Source organism: Scylla paramamosain, chromosome 17, assembly GCF_035594125.1.
Source record: "Scylla paramamosain isolate STU-SP2022 chromosome 17, ASM3559412v1, whole genome shotgun sequence".
Taxonomy (NCBI): domain Eukaryota; kingdom Metazoa; phylum Arthropoda; class Malacostraca; order Decapoda; family Portunidae; genus Scylla; species Scylla paramamosain.
The window spans coordinates 22,934,187-22,956,820 of NC_087167.1; the positions used below are offsets into that span (position 1 = coordinate 22,934,187).

A 22,634-nucleotide genomic window follows, 5' to 3' on the forward strand; every position below is an offset into this window, starting at 1 on the left:
CAAGCGTAAGACCGTTACTGCCATGGACGTTGTCTACGCCCTCAAGCGTCAGGGCCGTACCCTGTACGGATTTGGTGGTTAAATCGCTCCATTATTGAGATGGTGCCAGCTATTCAGCTTGCATTATCATCATTGAATAACATCATCTCCCGGACCTTTTTAAGGTCCACAAACATGAAAAGAAAGAAGGACCATAGACTACTATTATTACTACTACTTTCTCATAACCATGTTCACTATCACTATCTGAGCTAAGAAAAGAAACCATTATTAATTATAACCATCTTTCTCACTTCATCAGGTCTTCTCCAAGTATTATTATTATTATCATTATTATTATTATTATTATTATTATTATTATTATCATTATTATTATTATTATTATTATTATTATTATTATTATTATTATTATTATTATTATCATTGACTTATTTCAATGATCACGCCCCTCATCGTTCTCAGTTTCTCATAAAACAAAATATACATTGAGATGAAAAAGACGCTCAACATATCACAATAGGCAACACATCTAATCAACTCTCCACTGTGACACACAGCAGGTACATTAGTAGAAATATAGTATACATATTTATTCTCGGTCACTTGCGTGCCTGACTAAATAATAATAATAATAATAACAAATAACTAACTCGAAAATAAATACACTACTTGCTTATTATTGATATACCAGTATAGTCTACACAACTCTCTAGATGTTTGAACGTGTGGCTCCGAAGAGGAGCCGGATTGATGGTGATATTGGCTGAAGGGGAGGGAGGCCCTTTATTTACTTCTTCTCAGTCTTCTTGGGAAGGAGCACGGCCTGAATGTTGGGCAGCACGCCACCCTGTGCAATGGTGACTCCGGAGAGGAGCTTGTTAAGTTCCTCGTCGTTGCGGATGGCCAGCTGCAGGTGACGTGGGATGATGCGAGTCTTCTTGTTGTCACGGGCGGCATTGCCGGCAAGCTCAAGGACTTCAGCAGCCAGGTACTCCATAACTGCCGCAAGGTACACGGGGGCACCAGCACCCACGCGCTCGGCGTAGTTGCCTTTCCTTAGAAGGTGATGAATCCTGCCGACCGGGAACTGGAGTCCAGCACGACTGGAACGGGACTTTGACTTTCCCTTCACCTTTCCTCCCTTGCCGCGTCCAGACATGATAATGGATGTTGTGGTAGTAGTAGTAGTAGTAGTAGTTGTTGTTGTTGGTGATAAATGAGGAGCGCGAGTACTCTAACCTCGTCGGTAGCTCTGCGAGCAAGTAGTGAATTTTGGGAAAAACGGCTATATATACGCGAGATCAGATCGGCCCAGAGCGCGTCTGGACCAATCAGGACGCTCGCTGAGGTGGCGACTCCTGATCCTGAGTAGGCACGCTAATATATATACCACTTTTCAACTGAGAAAACGCACACACAGAGACCACTCAGCCGCCGTGGAGTACAGACGTCTTGCACCGCACTCCTGTCGTCCGCCCAGCTGTTCTTGTCCGTAGGACAAGAACAATCCTCGGCCAGTCCTCTTGCTGTTCGCACTCGGCTGAGAGCATTGCTTTCAGCCAATCAGCGACCGGCCGCCCGCCCCACTTTCAGCCTTGTGCGGCTCACTAGGCAACTAGACCTCGTGGAGTGAAGACTACACACATCTCTTCCACTTGACTCAGTGCGTGACTGAGTGCGGGAGAGGCAGGGTTCATCTCTGCAGTGCTCAGGCTTCACTTGGGCACATCGCTGCGCCTCTGCGACCCTGATATCCAGGTTTCCTTCCTCCTCCACCAAGAAACACTCCACGACCCCCAGTGCTCCGGATTTATTCCTTCAGCGACCTGGACTCAAACTCCAGTGCACAGTGTTTGCTCTTCAGCGGTCTTTCGCTTCAGTGTTCCCCAGTGTACCAACAGTGTTCCCCAGTGTTGTGCTCCCTCCATAGAATGCCCCAGCATCCAGGACATTCCATACAGTGCGGGTGTATTGTTTTGCATGGATAAACTGTAGTGAAGTGTTTGCGAAGTGAGCGAGTGTCTGTGTAGTGAAGTGAAGTGTGCCCCCAGTGCAGTGTTCTCCCGAGTGTGCGTATGCAGGGTTAAGCTTCGACTCCGGTCAGGCGCTGGACGGGTGACCGCCCGCTCCCCCCAGTGCCTAGGATTAGCCCCAACAGTGTGTGTGTTAGTGCTGTGCAGCAAGACCTTGGTGAAGTATTAGTGTTGTGTGCCCAGTGCAGTGCTTCTTACGCAGCTCCGGCTGCGTTAGTGCACACCAAGTGTGCAGTGCTGTGCCCCGGCGTAAGGAATCCTCGCCACGGGGCATGGGTGACCAGCCCGTTTTTAGGCGGCTGCTGCGCAGGCTCTGACCGGCATCATGGGCCGAGTCAGAATAAAACACCCCAACCCCAGAGACATTGGGGTGCGCCGGCGCCTCCTCGCCCTCCTGGCCCCGACCATCAAGGTTACTAGGCTTATACCGGCCAGTGACGCTGTGGTGGTTCTCACACCCACAGACAAGGACGCCGATGCTATCTTCCAGGATGGCATGCCTGCTCGACTGTCTGGTGATGGATTCACCCCCCTGTTGCCCCCTGAGCTCCGAGCACAGCGCACGGTGATCTGCTCAGGACTGGACGAACTTATATATGAGCACACGGCGGAGGAAATCGCCGACGAAGTAGGAAGCCAGCATGATTGGGCCGCCGTGGAGGGTGTTTTCAAGTTCCCTCGCTCACCCACCATGAAGATAACCTTCACGCGTGCAGATATGGCCACGAAGGCTCTGACAGAAGGCTTGCACCTTTTTTGTATCCACGTGCCAGGGCACCAGTTGCGGCAGGAGACATACACACCTCTCCTGACCTGTAATAGGTGCAACGCCGTGGAAGAACACCACACCAGGAGCTGCCCCCACCCAGCGGATTACGTCCGGTGTTCTGAGTGCGGCAGCCGGGAACACACCTTCAGGAACTGTTCTGCCACAACAAAATCATGCCTCAACTGCGGAGGGGACCACAGCGCCAGAGCCATGCGGTGTCCCACCCGCAAGGAGGCCCTGAAGAAGAAGGAGGAGGCGATGCGCCAGGCTCGCACCAAGCCAGGCGTATCATTCGCTCAGACGACGTCTGCCTCGCTCCCGGCCACACCCCAACCCCCCAACCTTGGACCTATCGACCCCACCAAGTCGCTGACCGGATTGATGTGCTTGCTTCACGCACATCTTTCCAATGTGGCCTCTCCAGGGTGCTTCCAACAGACTCTCTCAGCGAGTCTTGCCGAGAATGGTCTGCCCAACGTGAAGCTTCCTCCACCGCCACCTCTTCAAGCTCCGGATGCCTTCGCCAGGGCTGTCTCCCTTGCGACCTCCCTGGCCGCTCCCACAGCACCTCCAGTCTCCACACCTTCCACCACCGCCCAAGGCGCCACAGAAGACTCCGCTTCCGCTGCCTCCTCAGCCTCAGAGGACTCTGAGGACGAGGACGACCAGCAAAACGACGTCGAGGTCATCAGGTTTGGCTTCATGGCCAAGACAGATAAGAGGAAGACCCCCAACACCCGGAGGGAGTTCAACCATGCTCTCCGTCATGGGGCACTGGTACTCTGCCACACTGGGCCTTCAGGAGCGGAGGAAGCGGTCTTAGACCACGTGAAGGAGAACCTAGACTCCCTCACGGACTGGACCGTCTACTCCACCGAAGACCACGAACGCGCAAAGAAGGCTCCCCGGCAAATTGTGGCGGACTTACTCCCCGGTAGGCTGTCTGTAACACGCGAATAATGCCCCGTCTCCGAGTAATCCAGCACAATGTACTCCATTGGGACACACGTAAGTTTGACCTTACTAACACATATAGACAATTTGACCCTGACGTTGTTCTCATCAACAGCCACGGACTGCGCGACGAGACTAGACTTAAGATCCCTGGATTTAGGATATACCAACAGAACGTCAGTAACGAAATAAATGACGGAGTGGCAATTGCTATAAAGTCTCACACACGACACAAAGTCCATGGCGACTTTTTGTCGGAGACGTTAGCTATCGAAATTGAAACAATAGACGGACCCCTCCTTATTGCCACCAGCTACCTCCCTCCCCGCAGACCTTACCTTCCCCATCCTGACTTCCTCCGACTCCTCCGCAGACAGACACCTGTTTTCCTTGTCGGGGACTTGAACGCCCGACATCCCTATTTAGGATACACTACTTCCAACCAGGTAGGGAGAGACATAGTAGACTATCTTCGACGACAGACTGCACTCCATATCGGCCCTTTCTTTCCCACCTACTTTGATTTTCGGACTGCCTCAACTCCTGACATAGCTCTAACTAACAGGGTGAATTTTCTTCATTACTCCTTCACGCCTGGACCTCTGACGACTAGTGACCACATACCTACTATCCTCGATATTTCCACCTCCCCGCTCCTCATCCCTAGTGTCAGGAGGTATAACTATAAAAGAGTAAACTGGGACGCGTTTTCTGAGGACGACGCCCTACAGATGACAGACCTACCAGACGTGACCTACGGCACCCTGGAGGACATTGACGCAGCACTAGGGACATGGATGACCACAGTCAAGACCACTGCTGACAGACACATACCCCTGACCTCCCACAAAATTAGGTCCGCCCCAAGACCCTCCCGAACGACGCAGCTGCTGCGGATTCAATTCCAGGCGCTACGTGACAGAGCGAGCCAGAGAGGCTGGACTTACGATGAGTACAGGCAGTACAGACATGTTAAAGCTATACTGCACGACTCGCGACAAACAGAAGCTAGGACGCACTGGGGGAGGAAGTTGGCAAGCTTAGCTGCCAACCACCGTGATCCCAGGAAGTTTTGGAGAGAAATCAAGTGTCTCTCAGGTAGAACGACAGGACCAGACGCGTACCTAATAGACATTACAGGTGACAAGAAGTTCACGAACGAGGAAAAAGAACACCTTTTCACGTCCATTTGGGACCGTGTGTACAGAGAGGACTACGACGACGACTTTGACGACAATGACCATGTGCTGGATTACATGGCACATGCCGTGTACAGAACCTACCCGTTCGACTCTGCTGATCCTGCCCGTCTCACAGGTACCTCCCCACTGGACTGTTTTATTTCCGCTCAGGAGATGGCTGCCGCGATCAAATGTGGCAAGCCGACTAGCCCTGGCGGCAGCAAGATAAACAAGACTATACTCTCTTATCTTCCAGCTTCGGCGCTAGCCAGATTAAGGGCAATCTTCAATGCGGCGCTCTCAGCAGGATATTTCCCGGACGGATTCAAGCAGGCGGAGATGAGGATGATTCCTAAGGCCGGCAAGACTCCGACTCGTCCGGAGAACTACCGCCCCATCTCCCTGCTGGAGGTACCGGGGAAGCTGCTGGAGAGGGTTGTCTCCGCTCGGCTGCGCACCTATCTGGAGACGGGAAACCATCTACACCCAGCGCAGTATGGTTTCCGGAGCGGCAGGGGCACTGTCCATGCCATCGCTCTGGCAACCGAGACCATCGCCATACACCAGGCCAATAGGTACCGCTGTAACTTGGTGCTGCGGGACGTGAGTAAGGCGTTTGACCGTGTCTGGCACCTTGGGCTGAAGTACAAGCTCCTTCACCTGGGGCTGCCTGCACCGGTTGAGCGCCTTCTCTGTGACTTCCTGGACGACAGGACGGCGAGGGTGAGGGTAGGGGGCCACCTCGGTCCAGCTTTTCCCCTCGCCACAGGAGTTTTGCAGGGCAGTGTGCTGTCGCCCACCCTGTACAGCATTTATACCAGCGATTGTCCAGCCTCAGAGGCTGGTATCAATTTACTGTATGCTGACGATGTCTCCCAGATTATTTTCCACCCAGGTCGCTCCAGCTTGATGACGAACGCCCGCACTGCCAGAGAGATCGCCCGCATCAATGCCTTCGAGAGGGAGTGGAGGATCAGGACAAACCTGGCCAAGTTTAAGGTCGTCCCCCTCGCCACAAAGACCCCCGCCCCACTGCTAGTGGATGGGGATGAGGTTGAGTTTAGCCCCAGGGGCACCCTCCTGGGGCTCTCCATATCCACAACTGGGTACACTTCACACGTGTCCCAGAGAGTGGCAAAAGCGAAGTCGGCCCTCACCAGGCTGTACCGCTTCAGGGATCTGACCACTGGTCTCAAGCTCCACCTAATAAAGGCTTTGATTTTGCCCATTCTAACTTATCCACCTATTCCCTTGCATGCTCTCTCTAAAACAGCCATCAGCAAGCTTCAGCGGGTCCAGAACAACGCCCTGAGGTTCGCCTTCGGCACCAGATGGGACGACTTTGTCACCTCGGCTGCTCTTCACGAAGCCGCATCCCTCCCAGCCCTGAACGTCCGCCTTCACGATATGGCCGCCAGGGTTTGGGAACAGATGGATGCCGAGGAATGGGATCAGTTCCAGGCGCTGAGGACACAGCACGACGAGGCTCTACCCCGGGAACACGCCGGGTTCCCCAGGAGTCTTCGCCGAGTGCAAGACCCGCCTCCCGAACCCCGATACAGGTGAATGTTATATTTCCGTAACTCATTCCCCTATTAAATTCACAATCTACCTGTATCACTACTAGAAATTAGTCACTCTCCCCCCAAGCACTCTTTTACTGCTAGATAATTTGTCCGCAGATCACGCCATTATCATCACCGACTGCTGACTGAGAGAGAGCGAGCATCTGTCCTTCTCCTTCTGAGAGTAGAGGTACCGTGACGACAGTGGTGGACTGCAGCTAGCCACTAAGAGATCTGCCAGGCCTGATGACGCCCCCGGCGACACCGACGGCATACCCAGTGGTGGTTCCAGCATCGCGAACTTCCCCTCGCCCCCCCGCGCCCCGAGTCGCCGAGGGACCGGCCGACGTCCTGGCGAGGGGTAATCGTCCTCCGGGGTAGCCTGCTCAGCCCCCGGCAGCGGGACCGAGTTCGGGAAACGCACAGCTGAGGGGTTGGCTGGGGCTGACGGCGCCGCAGGCGTCGCCGAAGGCCTCCCCTTTGAACTCCCCCCCGAACCACCGACAGCGACTCCTAGAACCTCCGACATCGACCCGCGCCCAAGACACCTGCCCACCACCCTCTCCCCCGTCGCAGGACTCCCGAAATAATCGAGTGTATCGTTACAGTGCACAGTGAACATCCACGCGTGTTCTGTGACTCTCATGTTTATTTTGTACGTGATATTGTGACGATTTTTGCTCCCTCGTGTCTTATTTCTTCTTGAGCATTATGTACTCCTTAACGTTTCTACTGTGTCCCTCTGCATTTGACTCTCATGTTTATTTTGTACAAGCTATTGTGACAATTTTTGCTCCCTCGTGTCTTATTTCTTCTTAAGCATTATGTACTCCTTAACGGTTCTACTGTGTCCCTCTGCATTCTTTTTTCCTCCTCTCGATGTTTCCTCCCTTCTACCTTCGTCCCCCTAACTTCACCTCTCTTAAGCTAGTGCATCTCTCTTACCATCCTCTTCTTGCACCGCCTTCTCCAAACAATCTACTTTATGTGTGTCTTCTAGTTGCCCTTTACGACTCACCTGCTAACTCAGGTTTCCACCAAGAACTCATGTTCTGTAAATATTTTATGTCATTGCAACGTACTTGTAAATGTTATGTAAATATTATATGTAACCCTCCCCCACTCTATTCTATCTCACAGCAGTGCGGGTGGTTTTCCTCCGGGGACTCCGGTTTCCACCCTACAAATCGCTCTTGTACTGCCCTGTGACACTCATTACTTTACAGTAGCAAGCCTGACCGCCCGGCAACTTTTTTTCTCCCACTGTACTTCTATTTCTCCTCACTTTTTCTTCCCTGTGTACCAGTCTTGGTACACACACTGCCCCTTCTTGTAACACCCCCCTTTTTCTAAATAAAAACTTGAAACTTGAAACTTGAAAACGCACACTCGTTCTCACAGCAGTACGGCGACACTATGCCTCCCAAAGCATCAGGAAAGGCTGCCAAGAAAGCTGGCAAGGCACAGAAGGCCATTGCCAAGGGCGACAAGAAGAAGAAGCGCAGGAGGAAGGAGAGCTACTCCATCTACATCTACAAGGTGCTCAAGCAAGTCCACCCAGACACTGGCGTGTCCTCCAAGGCCATGTCAATCATGAACTCGTTCGTGAATGACATTTTCGAGCGCATCGCTGCCGAGGCATCCCGCCTGGCACACTATAACAAGCGCTCCACCATCACCAGCCGGGAAATCCAGACCGCTGTCCGTCTTCTTCTGCCTGGTGAACTGGCAAAACACGCTGTTTCTGAAGGCACCAAGGCTGTTACCAAGTATACCTCCTCCAAGTAAACAGGCGGCCAGTATACTGCTGCCAGTATAAAATAATACCCGGCTCCATTGGAGCCACACTTGAAAAGGAAAAAAGATACGATATAGACAAATGCATTATTATTATAATTATTGTTATTATTATTAATATTATTATTATTATTATTTTTATTATTATTATTATTATTATTATTATTATTATTATTATTATTATCATTATTAATAATATTAATATTGTTGTTTTTATTATGATTATTATTATAATAATTATTGTATCATTATTATTATTATTATTATTATTATTATTATTATTATTATTATTATGCTTATTATTATCGTGATTATTATTCTGTGGAGATAAAGAAAAGATAAAAAAAAATAGAGATAAAGAAAGATAAAAATTCTCCCAAGTGAAAGAGATATGGCCATGGAAGAGGGAATAATAATAATAATATAAAAAAAAAAAAAGGGGGGAAGGATATTGAGTTGAAAGTCGATACCTGATACTGAAAGATGGAAAATAAATATTTTCTTCCACAAAACCAAACAGATTGTCTATGAAAATTCTTTAATGAAAGAGATGTTTGGCCCTAAAAAGGGCCTAGATATTGCTGTTATGAAGATCATTCGTGGATGACTTCTTAGGCACGCTCGCCACGGATGCGACGAGCCAGTTGGATGTCCTTTGGCATGATAGTCACGCGCTTGGCATGGATGGCGCACAGGTTGGTATCCTCAAACAGACCCACGAGGTAAGCCTCGGAAGCTTCCTGGAGAGCCATGACAGCAGAGGACTGGAAGCGGAGGTCAGTCTTGAAATCCTGAGCAATTTCACGCACCAGGCGCTGGAAAGGCAGTTTCCTGATAAGCAGCTCAGTGCTCTTCTGATAACGGCGGATCTCACGGAGAGCAACGGTTCCAGGCCTGTAACGGTGGGGTTTCTTGACACCTCCAGTGGCTGGAGCAGACTTGCGAGCTGCCTTTGTAGCAAGCTGCTTGCGGGGCGCCTTGCCACCAGTGGACTTGCGAGCCGTTTGCTTGGTACGTGCCATAGTTGTGGTAACAACAACTCACAACGAACACTCAGCTGAGTCTGCCCGCGCTTCCCACAAAATCCCTTTATATATGAATCGGGTGGGCCCGACGACTCCAACCCTGCCTTGTGATTGGTCAGAAACGTCCAGTGAGGCTCATCGCCCACGCAGTCACCGCATGAAAGATGTGATCATTATTGTTAGTCTAATTCATTTTGTTCTTATTCTTATTCTTATTCTTATTCTTTCTTCCCTCATTCATAACAAATCTTGGAAAATATACAGCAGAACTGACATGTCATTTAAAATTCTAAGACAATTAGCAAGAAAGTTGTGATATTCTTATTTTTTTCATTCTTTTTATTCTATTTTTTTCTTATTCTTGTCATAATTAATATTGTTATCTTTATTATTTTCATTTTTTTTTATTATTCTTCCTTATCTTATTCTTATTTATCCTACTTTTAGAGAGATGAGGCTTGTGCGGTCACCCATCCAAGTTCTGCCCGGACCCCCTGCTTAACCTTGCTGATCCCGCCGTCAGCTGATTGGTCAAGAGCGGAGAACAAGGTGTTGGGAGGGCTTATTTCTCTTATTCTTATTCTTTCCTGTATTGTTGTTGCATTGTTGTGCTGAAAATGTTGGAAAATATGCACTAAAATTAACCCTTCATTCATAATTCTACGACAATTAGCAAGAGAGATATATTATTACTTTTTTCCCTTATTTTTGTTCTTTTTATTCTTAATCTTCTTTTTTTTATTATAGTTGTTATTGTTATTTTATTATTTTCGTTTTTCGTTCATTCTCCTCATTCTTATTGCTATTTTTTTCTATTCTCAGAGAGATGAGGCTTTTGTGGTCACCCATCCAAGTTCTTCCCGGACCCCCTGCTTAACTGCGCTGATCCCGCCGTTAGCTAATTGGCCAAGACCGGAGAACTAGGTGTTGGGAGGCCTTCTTTCTATTATTCTTATTCTTTCTTCCCCCATTCATATCGTTGTATTGGAAATGTTGGAAAATATACAAAAGAATTCACCCTTCTATGACAATTAGGAAGAAAGACATGGGATGCTTTCTTTCTTTTTTTTTATATTCCTTTATTGTAATTTTTCTTATTCTTGTTATAATAATTCTTACTGTTATCTTTATTACTTAAAATTTTCGTTCATTCTCCCTATTCTTATTCTTATTTTTTTTATTTTTTTATTTTTTTTTTTCAGACAGATGAGGCTTGTGTAGTCACCCATCCAAGTATTGCCCGAAACCCCTGCGTAATCTCGACGATTTCATTTGACAATACCTATTTACTTATTTATTTATTATTATATTTATTAAAAAAAAAAAAAGAAGAAAAGAAGATGAAGAATAAGGTATGTAATCGAAATACTCTCTCTATACTGTAGCAATAGTTTAGCTGGATGTACTTGTATTGTGTCAAAAATACTTGCAATATCTGCAATTGTAACCTGCAGTGTCGGCATAATGCATAATTAAGCAATGAAAAGAAAAATTAATAAAAGAATAAATGAAAAAAAGAAAGAAAAAAAGATACAATTAACAATTAAATATATTAGCTAACCCTCTACGTTTCTTTATCACTGCAGAAAAATGGAAACATTTTAACGTAGACTTGTCAAAATTCAACTGAAATTAAGGGTTAAATAAGGATTGTCACCCCTTCCCCAGAGGATATTCATTGTCTTTTAATATATATATATATATATATATATATATATATATATATATATATATATATATATATATATATATATATATATATATATATATATATATATATATATATATATATATATATATATATATATATATATATATTCTTTTTATTTAAAGTCTTATTTAGAGAGAGAGAGAGAGAGAGAGAGAGGTAACGTCCTTGAGGATAGCAGCTCGTCTACGCTCCGCTCAGTGATCAGCGTTAGAATGTAATTCCTCATTTCTTTAAAAAAAAAAAAAAAAAAAAAAAAAAAAAAAACTTTATTTAGGGGGCTTGCTGGAAACAAACTACAATGGAGGAAAGAACAATATGTCTGCTATATGACCCACCCAGTTAAATTTTCAAGAAGCAAACGCAAGTTGGAAAATACGAGGAAGATAAATTTTCATTTATATACGTTTTATGGTAATTTCTGCCACGCCTTCCTCTATTCATCAAACGTCACTGACACTTATTCCCTTTATTTTTTACTTTACAGAATCTTTTGTAGGGCAAGACTCTAGAGGATATGTGCTTTCATAAATTCTATAATGCTTTGCTTATCATAGAGACATAAAAAAAAAAAATAATAATAATAAAAATAAATAAATTAATTAATTTAAAAAATCAAAATAAATAGATATATAAATTAATTAATTAATCAAATAAATTTCTATGCTTCACCTTTATAGCATTCGTATGAATGTCAAAACAAAACAAAAAATATAAATATAAATAATAATATGAAAAAAAAAAATTACTAAATATATGAAAAATAGCATTACTACTACTACTACTACTACTACTACTTCTACTGCTACTACTACTACTATTTTTTTTTTTTTTTTATGTAGGAAGGACACTGGCCAAGGGCAACAAAAATGTAATAAAAAAAATGCCCACTGAAATGCCAGTCCCATACAGGGGTCAAAGCAGTGGTCAAAAAATGATGAATAAGTGTCTTGAAACCTCCCTCTTGAAGGAATTCAAGTCATAGGAAGGTGGAAATACGGAAGCAGGCAGGGAGTTCCAGAGTTTACCAGAGAAAGGGATGAATGATTGAGAATACTAGTTAACTCTTGCGTTAGAGAAGTGGACAGAATAGAGGTGAGAGAAAGAAGAAAGTCTTGTGCAGCGAGGCCACGGAAGGAGGGTAGGCATGCAGTTAGCAAGATCAGAAGAGCAGTTAGCATGAAAATAGCGGTAGAAGACAGCTAGATATGCAACATTGCGGCGGTGAGAGAGAAGCTGAAGACAGTCAGTTAGAGGAGAGGAGTTGATGAGACGAAAAGCTTTTGATTCCACCCTGTCTAGAAAAGCAGTATGAGTGGAACCCCCCTCAGACATGTGAAGCATACTCCATACATGGACGGATAAGGCCCTTGTACAGAGTTAGCAGCTGGGGGGGTGAGAAAAACTGGCGGAGACGTCTCAGAACACCTAACTTCATAAAAGCTGTTTTAGCTAGAGATGAGATGTGAAGTTTCCAGTTCAGATTATAAGTAAAGGACAGACCGAGGATGTTCAATGTAGAAGAGGGGGACAGTTGAGTGTCATTGAAGAAGAGGGGATAGTTGTCTGGAAGGTTGTGTCGAGTTGATAGATGGAGGAATTGATTTTTTGAGGCATTGAACAATATCAAGTTTGTTCTGCCCCAATGAGAAATTTTAGAAAGATCAGAAGTCAGGCGTTCTGTGGCTTCCCTGCGTGATATGTTTACCTCCTGAAGGGTTGGACGTCTATGAAAAGACGTGGAAAAGTGCAGGGTGGTATCTTCAGCGTAGGAGTGGATAGGACAAGAAGTTTGGTTTAGAAGATCATTAATGAATAATAAGAAGAGAGTGGGTGACAGGACAGAACCCTGAGGAACACCACTGTTAATTGATTTAGGAGAAGAACAGTGACCGTCTACCACAGCAGCAATAGAACGGTCAAAAAGGAAACTTGAGATGAAGTAAACAGAGAGAAGGATAGAAACCGTAGGAGGGTAGTTTGGAAATCAAAGCTTTGTGCCAGACTCTATCAAAAGCTTTTGATAATTATGTCCAAGGCAACAGCAAAAGTTTCACCAAAATCTCTAAAAGAGGATGACCAAGACTCAGTAAGGAAAGCCAGAAGATCACCAGTAGAGCGGCCTTGACGGAACCCATACTGGCGATCAGATAGAAGGTTGTGGAGTGATAGATGTTTAAGAATCTTCCTGTTGAAGATAGATTCAAAAACTTTAGATAGGCAGGAAATTAAAGCAATAGGATGGTAGTTTGAGGGATTAGAACGGTCACCCTTTTTAGGAACAGGTTGAATGTAAGTAAACTTCCAGCAAGAAGGAAAGGTAGTGTTGACAGACAGAGCTGAAAGAATTTGAATAGGCAAGGTGCAAGCATGGAGGCATTGTTTCGGAGAACAATAGGAGGGACCCCATCCGGTCCATAAGCCTTCCGAGGGTTTAGGCCAGCGAGGGCATGGAAAACATCATTGCGAAGAATTTTAATAGGTGGCATGAAGTTGTCAGAGGGTGGAGGAGAGGGAGGAACAAGCCCAGAATCGTCCAATGTAGAATTTTTAGCAAAGGTTTGAGCAAAGATTTCAGCTTTAGAAATAGATGCGATAGCAGTGGTGCCATCTGGTTGAAATAGAGTAGGGAAAGAAGAAGCAGCAAAGTTATTGGAGATACTTTTTGGCTAGATGCCAGAAATCACGAAGGGAGTTAGAGAGAGAGAGAGAGAGAGAGAGAGAGAGAGAGAGAGAGAGAGAGAGAGAGAGAGAGAGAGAGAGAGAGAGAGAGAGAGAGAGAATGTGTGTGTGTGTGTATATGTGTCGGTTGGGTTGTGAAGGATGGGAAAAACCAGCAAGCCTCGGCTCCACTGACTGATCGATACTTGAATGTAATTCAAGTAAGGCGAAGTTAGGTTAGATTAGGTCAGGTCAGGTTAAGTTAGGTTAGGTTAGGTTAATTTAGGTTAGGTTGTTAGTGTTAGTTTAGGGTAGTTTAGGTGATGTTACGTTATGTTAGGTTAGGTTAGGTTAAGTTAGGTTATGTTAGGTTAGGTTAGGCCAGCTTTGCTTAATTTAGGTTAGGTTAATTTAGGATATTATAGGTTAGGTTCATTTAGGTGAAGTTTGGTTACATTAGGTTAGGTAATGTTAATTTAAGTTAGATTAGGTTAGTCAGGTTAGGTGAAGTTAAGTTAGGTTAGGTTAGGAACAACAATAAAAAGAGAGGAGGAAGAAAAACAACAACAGCAACAACAACAACAACAACAACAACAGCAACAACAAAGTTAGGTTAAGCTAATTTAGGTTATGTTAAGTTTGGGTTAGTTTAGGGTAGTTTAGGTAATGTTACATTATGTTAGGTTAGGTTAGGTTAAATTTAATAAATAAATAAATAATAATAGTAATAATAAAAATAAGTAGATAAATAAATAAAAAAAAATCCATGAATATATAACACAAATCTTTAAAATATAAAAACATATGATAATTTATATTAGTTGAAAAAAATGAAATAAATGGAATAAGAAATTTAGAAAATTAATAATAATAATAATAATAATAACAATAATAATAATTATAATTATAAGAAGAAGAAGAAGAAGAAGAAGAAGAAGAAGAAGAAGAAGAAGAAGAAGAAGAAGAAGAAGAAGAGGAAGAAGAAGAAGTAGAAAAAAAAACAAGAAGAAGAAGAAGAAAAAAAAGAAGAAGAAGAAGAAGAATAGTAGTAATAATAATATTAATAACAGCAATATTAAAATAATAATGTTAATACTATAAAAATAAAGAAACTTTAGATGAAAAAGAAAAACAATAAATACAACAACTACAACAACAACAACAACAACAACAACAACAAGAACAACAATAACGACAACAACAACAACAACAACAACAACAACAACAACAACAGCAACAACAACAACAACAACAACAACAAGAATAACACCGTGAATGAGAATTAATAATAAAAGAGAGCGAGAGAGAGAGAGAGAGAGAGAGAGAGAGAGAGAGAGAGAGAGAGAGAGAGAGAGAGAGAGAGAGAGAGAGAGAGAGAGAGAGATCCTTTTATGTAAGTATTTGTAAGTATTTTATTTATCTATTTATTTTATTTTTTTGCTTGCCTTATTGCATTAAGCGAGGTAAAAAAAAATGCAAAATGATGAATGAATAAGTAAAAAAAAATGTTGGAATGCCAACAACATATGGTGTTCCCAGGCGGTTACCCATCCAAGTACTAACCGGAACCAACGTTGCTTTTTTTCGCTGATCAGACGAGGAGCGGTGTATTCAACGTTGTGTGGTCGTTGGCCTTGGTGAGCTTGAGTTTCCGACTATTAGAAGATTACACTATCTTCTTCTTCTTGTTCTTCTTCTGTTTCTCTTTTTTCTTCTTCATCTTGTTCTTCTTCTTCTTCATCTTCTTCTTCTTCTTCTTCTTCTTCTTCTTAATCTTCTTCTTCTTATTTTTTTTTTCTTCTGCTTCTTCTTCTTCTTCTTCTTCTTCTTCTTCTTCTTCTTCTTCTTCTTCTTCTTCTTCTTCTTCTTCTTCTTCTTCTTCTTCTTCTTCTCCTTCTTCTTGTTTTTCTTCTTTTAATATTATATTTTCATTTATTTATTTATTTTTTATTATAATTATTTTATTTTATTTTTATTCTTATTATTATTTTCTTCCTCTTTTTCTTCTTCTTCTTCTTCTTCTTCTTCTTCTTCTTCTTCTTCTTCTTTTTCTTCTTCTTCTTCTTCTTATTATTATTATTATTAATTTATTATCATTATCATTATTATTTGTATAGTAATAATGATAAGGAGAAGAAGAAGAAGAAGAATTTATTATTAAGAACAATGATGATGTGAGGTGGTAGCAGTAGTTAAGTGTGCTCTCGGCCCAGGAATGTCTGGGCCAATCACAGAACTGGCTGGGACGGGGACCCGTGATCCTGATCCAGTTGCGGGATGAAGCTTGTGTAGTCACCCATCCACGTTTTGCCCAGAGCCGTTGCTTAACCTCGTTGATCTTGAAAAGAATCTATGAAAAGAATAATAAGGATATATATATATATATATATATATATATATATATATATATATATATATATATATATATATATATATATATATATATATATATATATATATACACACACAGAGAAAGAGAGAGAGAGAGAGAGAGAGAGAGAGAGAGAGAGAGAGAGAGAGAGAGATGCTTTATTTGTCAATGGAAGCATTTTATTATTTGTTTTTCTTTTCTGCTTGCCTTATTGCATTGTTTTATCATCAAGGGAGGGAAAAAAATGCAAAATGATGAATAAATAAGGAAATAAAAATGTTGGAATGCCAACAACATCTGGTGTTCCCAGGCGGTCACCCATCCAAGTACTAACCGGACCCAACGTTGCTTAACTTCGCTGATCAGACGAGAAGCGGTGTATTCAACGTGGTGTGGTCGTTGGCTCTGATGAGCTTGACTTATCGACTATTTGAAGATGATGTTCTCCTGCTTAGTTATGAAAGCAACGCTTTTCATAGTATAGTTATAATTATATATATATATATATATATATATATATATATATATATATATATATATATATATATATATATATATATATATATATATATATATATATATATATATATATATATATATATATATATATATATATATATATACATAAACCATACTGGAAGAGCAAGGAGTTAGTGTTAATAAATATATTTGTTTTTTCTTCCAACTAGAAGAGGGGAAACTGGTTATGCTACCAAATGGAAGATAGTTTCTGAAAATTAGAATATGAATTCAGTTGAAACATTACTTGATACTGAATGAATCTTGCGCATGCCTACAAGAAAAGAGTCAGGGGAGAAGGTATATTATCTCGGCATGCCTTAGCGCGCCGGAAAATCTTGCAACCCCTCCACCTTTATATTGAGTTTTATTCACATTTGTGCTTGTGTATGTGAATTTAGTCATAAATGTGCAGTTGCAGGGTCAACACTGAAACAGAAAACCTATGCATATGACCCGATAATGTTAAATTAAGTGAGAAAAACAGGGAAAATAGTAATTTACTACACGCACGACCGCTCTGGCTCAATATATACCACGCGACAAAAATTTTGAGGCCTGATACTGTGCCTCGACGAATGGGCCCTCTTGTGTAACGGGGTTCTCCCTCTCCGGTGAGAGCTCGCCCCTGTGGTGTCCCCTTCCTCCCTTACCCATCCTTGTCCCTTTCTTCGCCCCTCTTCCGGGCCACCTTGCTTATAGCCCAGGACGTTTCTGAGAGTGACCCTCAGGGACTACGGTGGCTTGTGTGGCTCTGGAGGTGGGAGGAGTACGGTTGACCTCCCTCTTTGCCTTCTACTAATTTTTCCTTTTCGTCCTTCGGGGACAACCTGCGATACCATTAGGCCAGGCACTGATCGCTCTGCCTTCTGTCCTAGTTGGTGGGTCCAGGTGACTGCCTTGTTTTTGTTTTTCTGAGGTGGTCTTCTACACCACCTCTTTCACGTGTACCTGCTGTTCAGCGGCAACTTGTAGGAATAGGCTAAGACCCCTTACGGGGGCGGACCTGGGCCTCCTACGACCCCCTTTAGAGGGGGGGGAGGATTTAGTACCGGGTACCGTAGGCAGGTTATGACGATCAATATATATCGCCACTACCAATATCTGACCACAGCGAAGACTACTTCAGTTACCCACCAGCTCAATACTACATCAAATCACAAGATTGTTCAAAGTAATCTTCATACTCAACACTACCACTATATAGTCACGAATAAGATCATCACGCAGAAGTCCACCAGGTTTGTGTAAACATAATCTCTGCAATCTACATTGCCAACGCACCGTCGCAACCAAGACCACCTAACGAGGATGAAGAAAAAATGGCACGAGTTAGAATAAAAAATAAAAGTACAAATAGCAAAGAAAAAAAAATAAAACTCTTGGAAATACTATGCTCCAATCATATCCATACCACCAAAGTCTTCGATGCAACTGAAGGCTACGTCATACTCCCTGTTAGTGAGGAGCATGCTGAGAAACTCTTTACCAAAGAGATAAAATCAAAGCTAGAGGAAAGTGGATTTACCCCCATACTGCCACCACAACTGAGAGCAAAGAAAAGTATAATAGTTACACGCGTAGATGAATTGATTTATGATCATAATGAACAAGACATTGCTGAGGAAATCATTAAGGAAAATGGATGGATGGGGGATGAGTGTATGGAGTCAGTCATAAAGTTTCCAAACTCAAATACAATAAAGATAACTTTCATCCAGACAACAACTGCAAAAAAATGTACAGAACACGGCATCCTGGCATTCAACCTAAGTATACCAACTAGAGATATTCATATTGAAACATACATTCCTATCATCACCTGCATGCGCTGCTATGCATTAGAAAAACACAATACCAAGGAATGTAACAAAGAGAAAGAGTATAAAATTTGTTCAGAGTGTGGAAAGCAGGATCATATTTGGCAACAGTGCCAAGAATCTCAAAAGAAATGCATAAATTGTGATGGGAACCACAGTACCCTTGCAATGAAATGCCCAAAAAGAAAAGAAATATTGAAGAACAAAAGAAAAGCTGAGAGAGAGAAGACGTCAACAACATACGCAAGTATTACAAACACCAACAATCAGATCACTGTCCCACTACACGCACAATATACCATACCAGAAATAACCAAAGAAGAGATGCTAAAAATACAAACTTGCATCCTACATGCACACTACAAAAATATTGAAAAGCCAGGAACATACCAAGAAGTTCTAAATACAACTTTAAAATTAAATGGCCTTCCAGGAATAAAGATCCCTGAATCCCCAGATTCAAGCAAAATCATAGAAAAAACCTCCACTGTAGCCAGAGATCACCAACCAAACACAAGTAACAAAATTCATGAGACAACAATTAATGAGACCCTAGAAGAGCTTGAACAAGAATTGCTCCCAAACTTTGAAGCCAAAAAAATTGGCCTAGAGCTACATGTGAGCGAAGACAGAGGCTGGCCAAAAGGCAACTTTACAACAACAGATCTACTAGAAGGAATTGATTCGGGGAAATACAAATTTACATTTACATCAAAGGAATCAAGTGATAAAGAAGTATTAGACATGATAAGAAGCGGAAGAATAATATTGAAAGGATGTTGGAGGACAGTTGATAAAGGACAATTTAGAAAGATAAGACCAGGGCTAGTTATAGAAAGATCACCTGTAGAGGTACGAGACCCACGCATTAGGAAAACAAGGAATAATGAATAACAGTATACACTCAATAACCATACTACAACACAATGTAATGCACTGGAAAACTAATAAGCAGTCAATAACGTTAAATATACTTAATGTCAAACCTGATATAGCGCTCTTGAACAGCCATGGCCTTAAAAGCAATGAGTCATTAAATTTACCAGGATATATAATATACAGAACTAACACGACTCAAGAGGCAAATGATGGAAGTGCAATAGCAATAAAAAATACAATACAACACAAATTTTATGATGATTTTCTCACAGATGTACTAGCAGTAGAAATAGATACTACATTAGGACCAATAATAATAGCCACTATGTATCTGCCACCCAGAAGACCATATCTCCCATATCCAGATATATACAATTTAATGAACAACAATATTCCAACATACATATTAGGAGATCTTAATGCATCACACACTAACTTTGGAAACAGTAGTAGCAACACAGTGGGGCGAAGCCTAGTTCAATTAATTAACACTGGAAACTTGACACACCTTGGTCCACATTATCCAACATTTATACGACAGGGTACAGCCACCAACCCAGACAAAATTTTAGCAAACAAACATCACTTCCTAAATACCTATAGTGAACCAGGCAATGTTACTAGCTCAGACCACATTCCAATAATTTTTAAAATTTCTACAACAGCAATATTAAAGAAACAAGAGGAGACATATAACTTTAAAAAAGCTAACTGGGATCACTTTAAAGAATCACTATCCAACAAAATTACGCTTAAGAGCCTACAAGGTTCTACTACAAATCAAATAGAGGCAGAGGCTCAAAACTGGCTTAATACCGTTAAAAATGCAATGGAGGAAAATATTCCTAAGAGCAAAGGTAAAATATATGAGCTAAAAATCACTCCCCAAATAAAAAACCTACAAGAAGAATACCAGGCACTCAAAACAGATGCACAAAGATATGGCTGGACGTACATAAGTTATAGAAGATACACACAAATAAGGCTGGAACTAAGAGAAAGATGTAAAGAAGAGTATAACAAAAAATGGGAAGATCAAATAAAAAAAATTATTAACTCATGCAAGGACACAAAGTCATTCTGGAATAAAATCAATAAACTAAGAGGCATGCATTCACAACAAATTACATATCTGGAAGACAATAATGGAAGAAAATATCACTCAGATGCAGAAAAATGTGATATTATGAAAAGAACTTGGGAAGAAATTTTTAGAATAACCCCCTTAGAAGAAGCAGCCTTCGATAGGGAAAACACTGTATATGTTAACAATTACTTACAAATGAACCAACAACGAACAACACCCTCACCAACGGTAAACTTTAATATGTTAAACAACAATAATTTCTATACAAGACTAATAACACCTGACGATGTAAGAAAGCGTATAAGACAAACAAAAAACAAAGCACCAGGATACTCGAAAATAAATAAAACTGTATTAGAAAAATGTCCAGACAATGCCATCGAAATGTTAACAAATATATACAATGCCTCTTTTACTGCAGGATACTTCCCCAATATATTTAAAAAAGCAGTAATAAAATTCATCCCAAAAGAAAATAAATCAACTAAAAATCCCATCAACTACAGACCTATCTCTCTTTTAGAAGTGCCAGGCAAATTATTTGAGAAAATCATTCAAGGAAGATTGAACTCATTCCTTATCGAAAATAATGTTTTGAAAGACAGGCAACATGGTTTCCGCCCACAAAAAGGTACAACTACAGCAATAGCCACAACTTATGAAACCATATCCAACGCACTGAGCAATAAACAACAAATCACACTAATACTAAGAGATGTCACCAAAGCCTTTGACAAGGTGTGGCACGAGGGCCTAAAGTATAAAATATTACAAGTCAATCTACCATCATCTCTAGAAAAAATACTTTGTACCTTTTTAGATAACAGAGTAGCCACCATTTATATGGGCAATAAAACCAGTACCTGTATAAATTTAATGAGCGGAGTACCACAAGGCAGTGTGCTATCACCTACATTATATACATTATACACTAATGATTTACCTGCAGCTGGACCATCTTGCCTTGACACTATATATGCAGACGATGTAACACAGGTCATTATCACAAACAGTAAATCAAAACTCATGATGAAATACAAAGCTGAAAGAGAAATAAACAGAATTAATTGTTATGAAAAAATGTGGAAGATTAAAACTAGTGAGGAAAAATTTAAAATTATCCCAATAGCACAAATTAAATCAGAAAAGCTTACAATAAATAACAAAATTATAGAGCCAAACAATGATGGAAAACTACTGGGATTTAAAATACACCGGAGGGGAATTACAACTCACATAACAGAGAGAATACACAGAGGAACGGCAGCTTTAAGTAAACTATACAGATTTAAAAATTTAACTCCCCACATTAAAACAACACTTATAAAAACGCTATTAATACCTATCCTAGAGTATCCACCAATACCAATAAACGCTACTACAAATAGTCAGAAACTAAAATTGCAAAGAGTTTTAAATAAAGCCCTGCGATTTATTAACTGGAGTGACAATGATAGGACATCAAACATTGAACAATTACATTTGAAATACAAGGTCATTCCTATTAACATATCCATTCACTATAAAGCAAAAAACATATGGGAAACAATAAAACACAATAATGAAGATATGTACAACAGCTTAATAAACGAAAGAAATAATGACTTCAATCACAATTGGTTCCCTAGCTCAATAATTGCCGCAAACCAACAGTCACCTACTCCAATATATACACATTAAACCATAAAACATATATTCAATCTGTCGATAACCTCGGGTACCCCTATCCTTAAGGCCCATGCTCTGAAGCGCTGGTAATAACAAAAAAGTAAACACATAAAAAATAAGCAATGTGGTTAAGCCCACATACTTTCTACCTCCTACTTTCCTTCACACTTCTCTTCTCACCCACTTTCCCTCATCAATACATCTTCCTTTCCCCCACACTTTCCTATCCTATTCACTATTCACTATTTGAGGCACATTCGTGAGCTTCCTGTTAGACCGTTCGGACGTCGTACTAGCAGCTCTCATCACCATGACTGGCCGCGGCAAGGGAGGCAAGGGTCTTGGAAAGGGAGGCGCCAAGCGTCACCGTAAGGTTCTGCGTGATAACATCCAGGGAATCACCAAGCCTGCTATCCGTCGTCTAGCTCGCCGAGGTGGCGTCAAGCGCATCTCTGGTCTCATCTACGAGGAGACTCGTGGGGTGCTCAAGGTGTTCCTTGAGAACGTTATCAGGGATGCTGTCACCTATACCGAGCACGCCAAGCGTAAGACCGTTACTGCCATGGACGTTGTCTACGCCCTCAAGCGTCAGGGCCG

General features: G+C 41.9%; 1 long non-coding RNA gene, 1 other non-coding gene and 1 pseudogene across 2 annotated transcripts in view; 1 reads left to right on the plus strand and 2 right to left on the minus strand.

The window, feature by feature from the left end:
• The window catches only part of LOC135108266 (uncharacterized), a 16,692-nt gene extending 5,349 nt beyond the window's left edge, over window positions 1-11,343 (plus strand). Inside the window, exon 2 of the long non-coding RNA XR_010272182.1 lies at window positions 11,192-11,343. This is a non-coding gene — a long non-coding RNA (uncharacterized LOC135108266). The remainder of the gene's footprint in view (window positions 1-11,191) is intronic.
• Window positions 11,344-15,207: 3,864 nt separating this feature from the next.
• On the minus strand, window positions 15,208-15,326 carry LOC135108791 (5S ribosomal RNA; annotated as a pseudogene).
• Window positions 15,327-16,349: 1,023 nt separating this feature from the next.
• LOC135108907 (5S ribosomal RNA) lies at window positions 16,350-16,468 on the minus strand. The gene has a single exon (XR_010272492.1). It is a non-coding gene; the product is annotated as a 5S ribosomal RNA (ribosomal RNA).
• Between the last annotated feature and the right edge of the window lie 6,166 nt (window positions 16,469-22,634).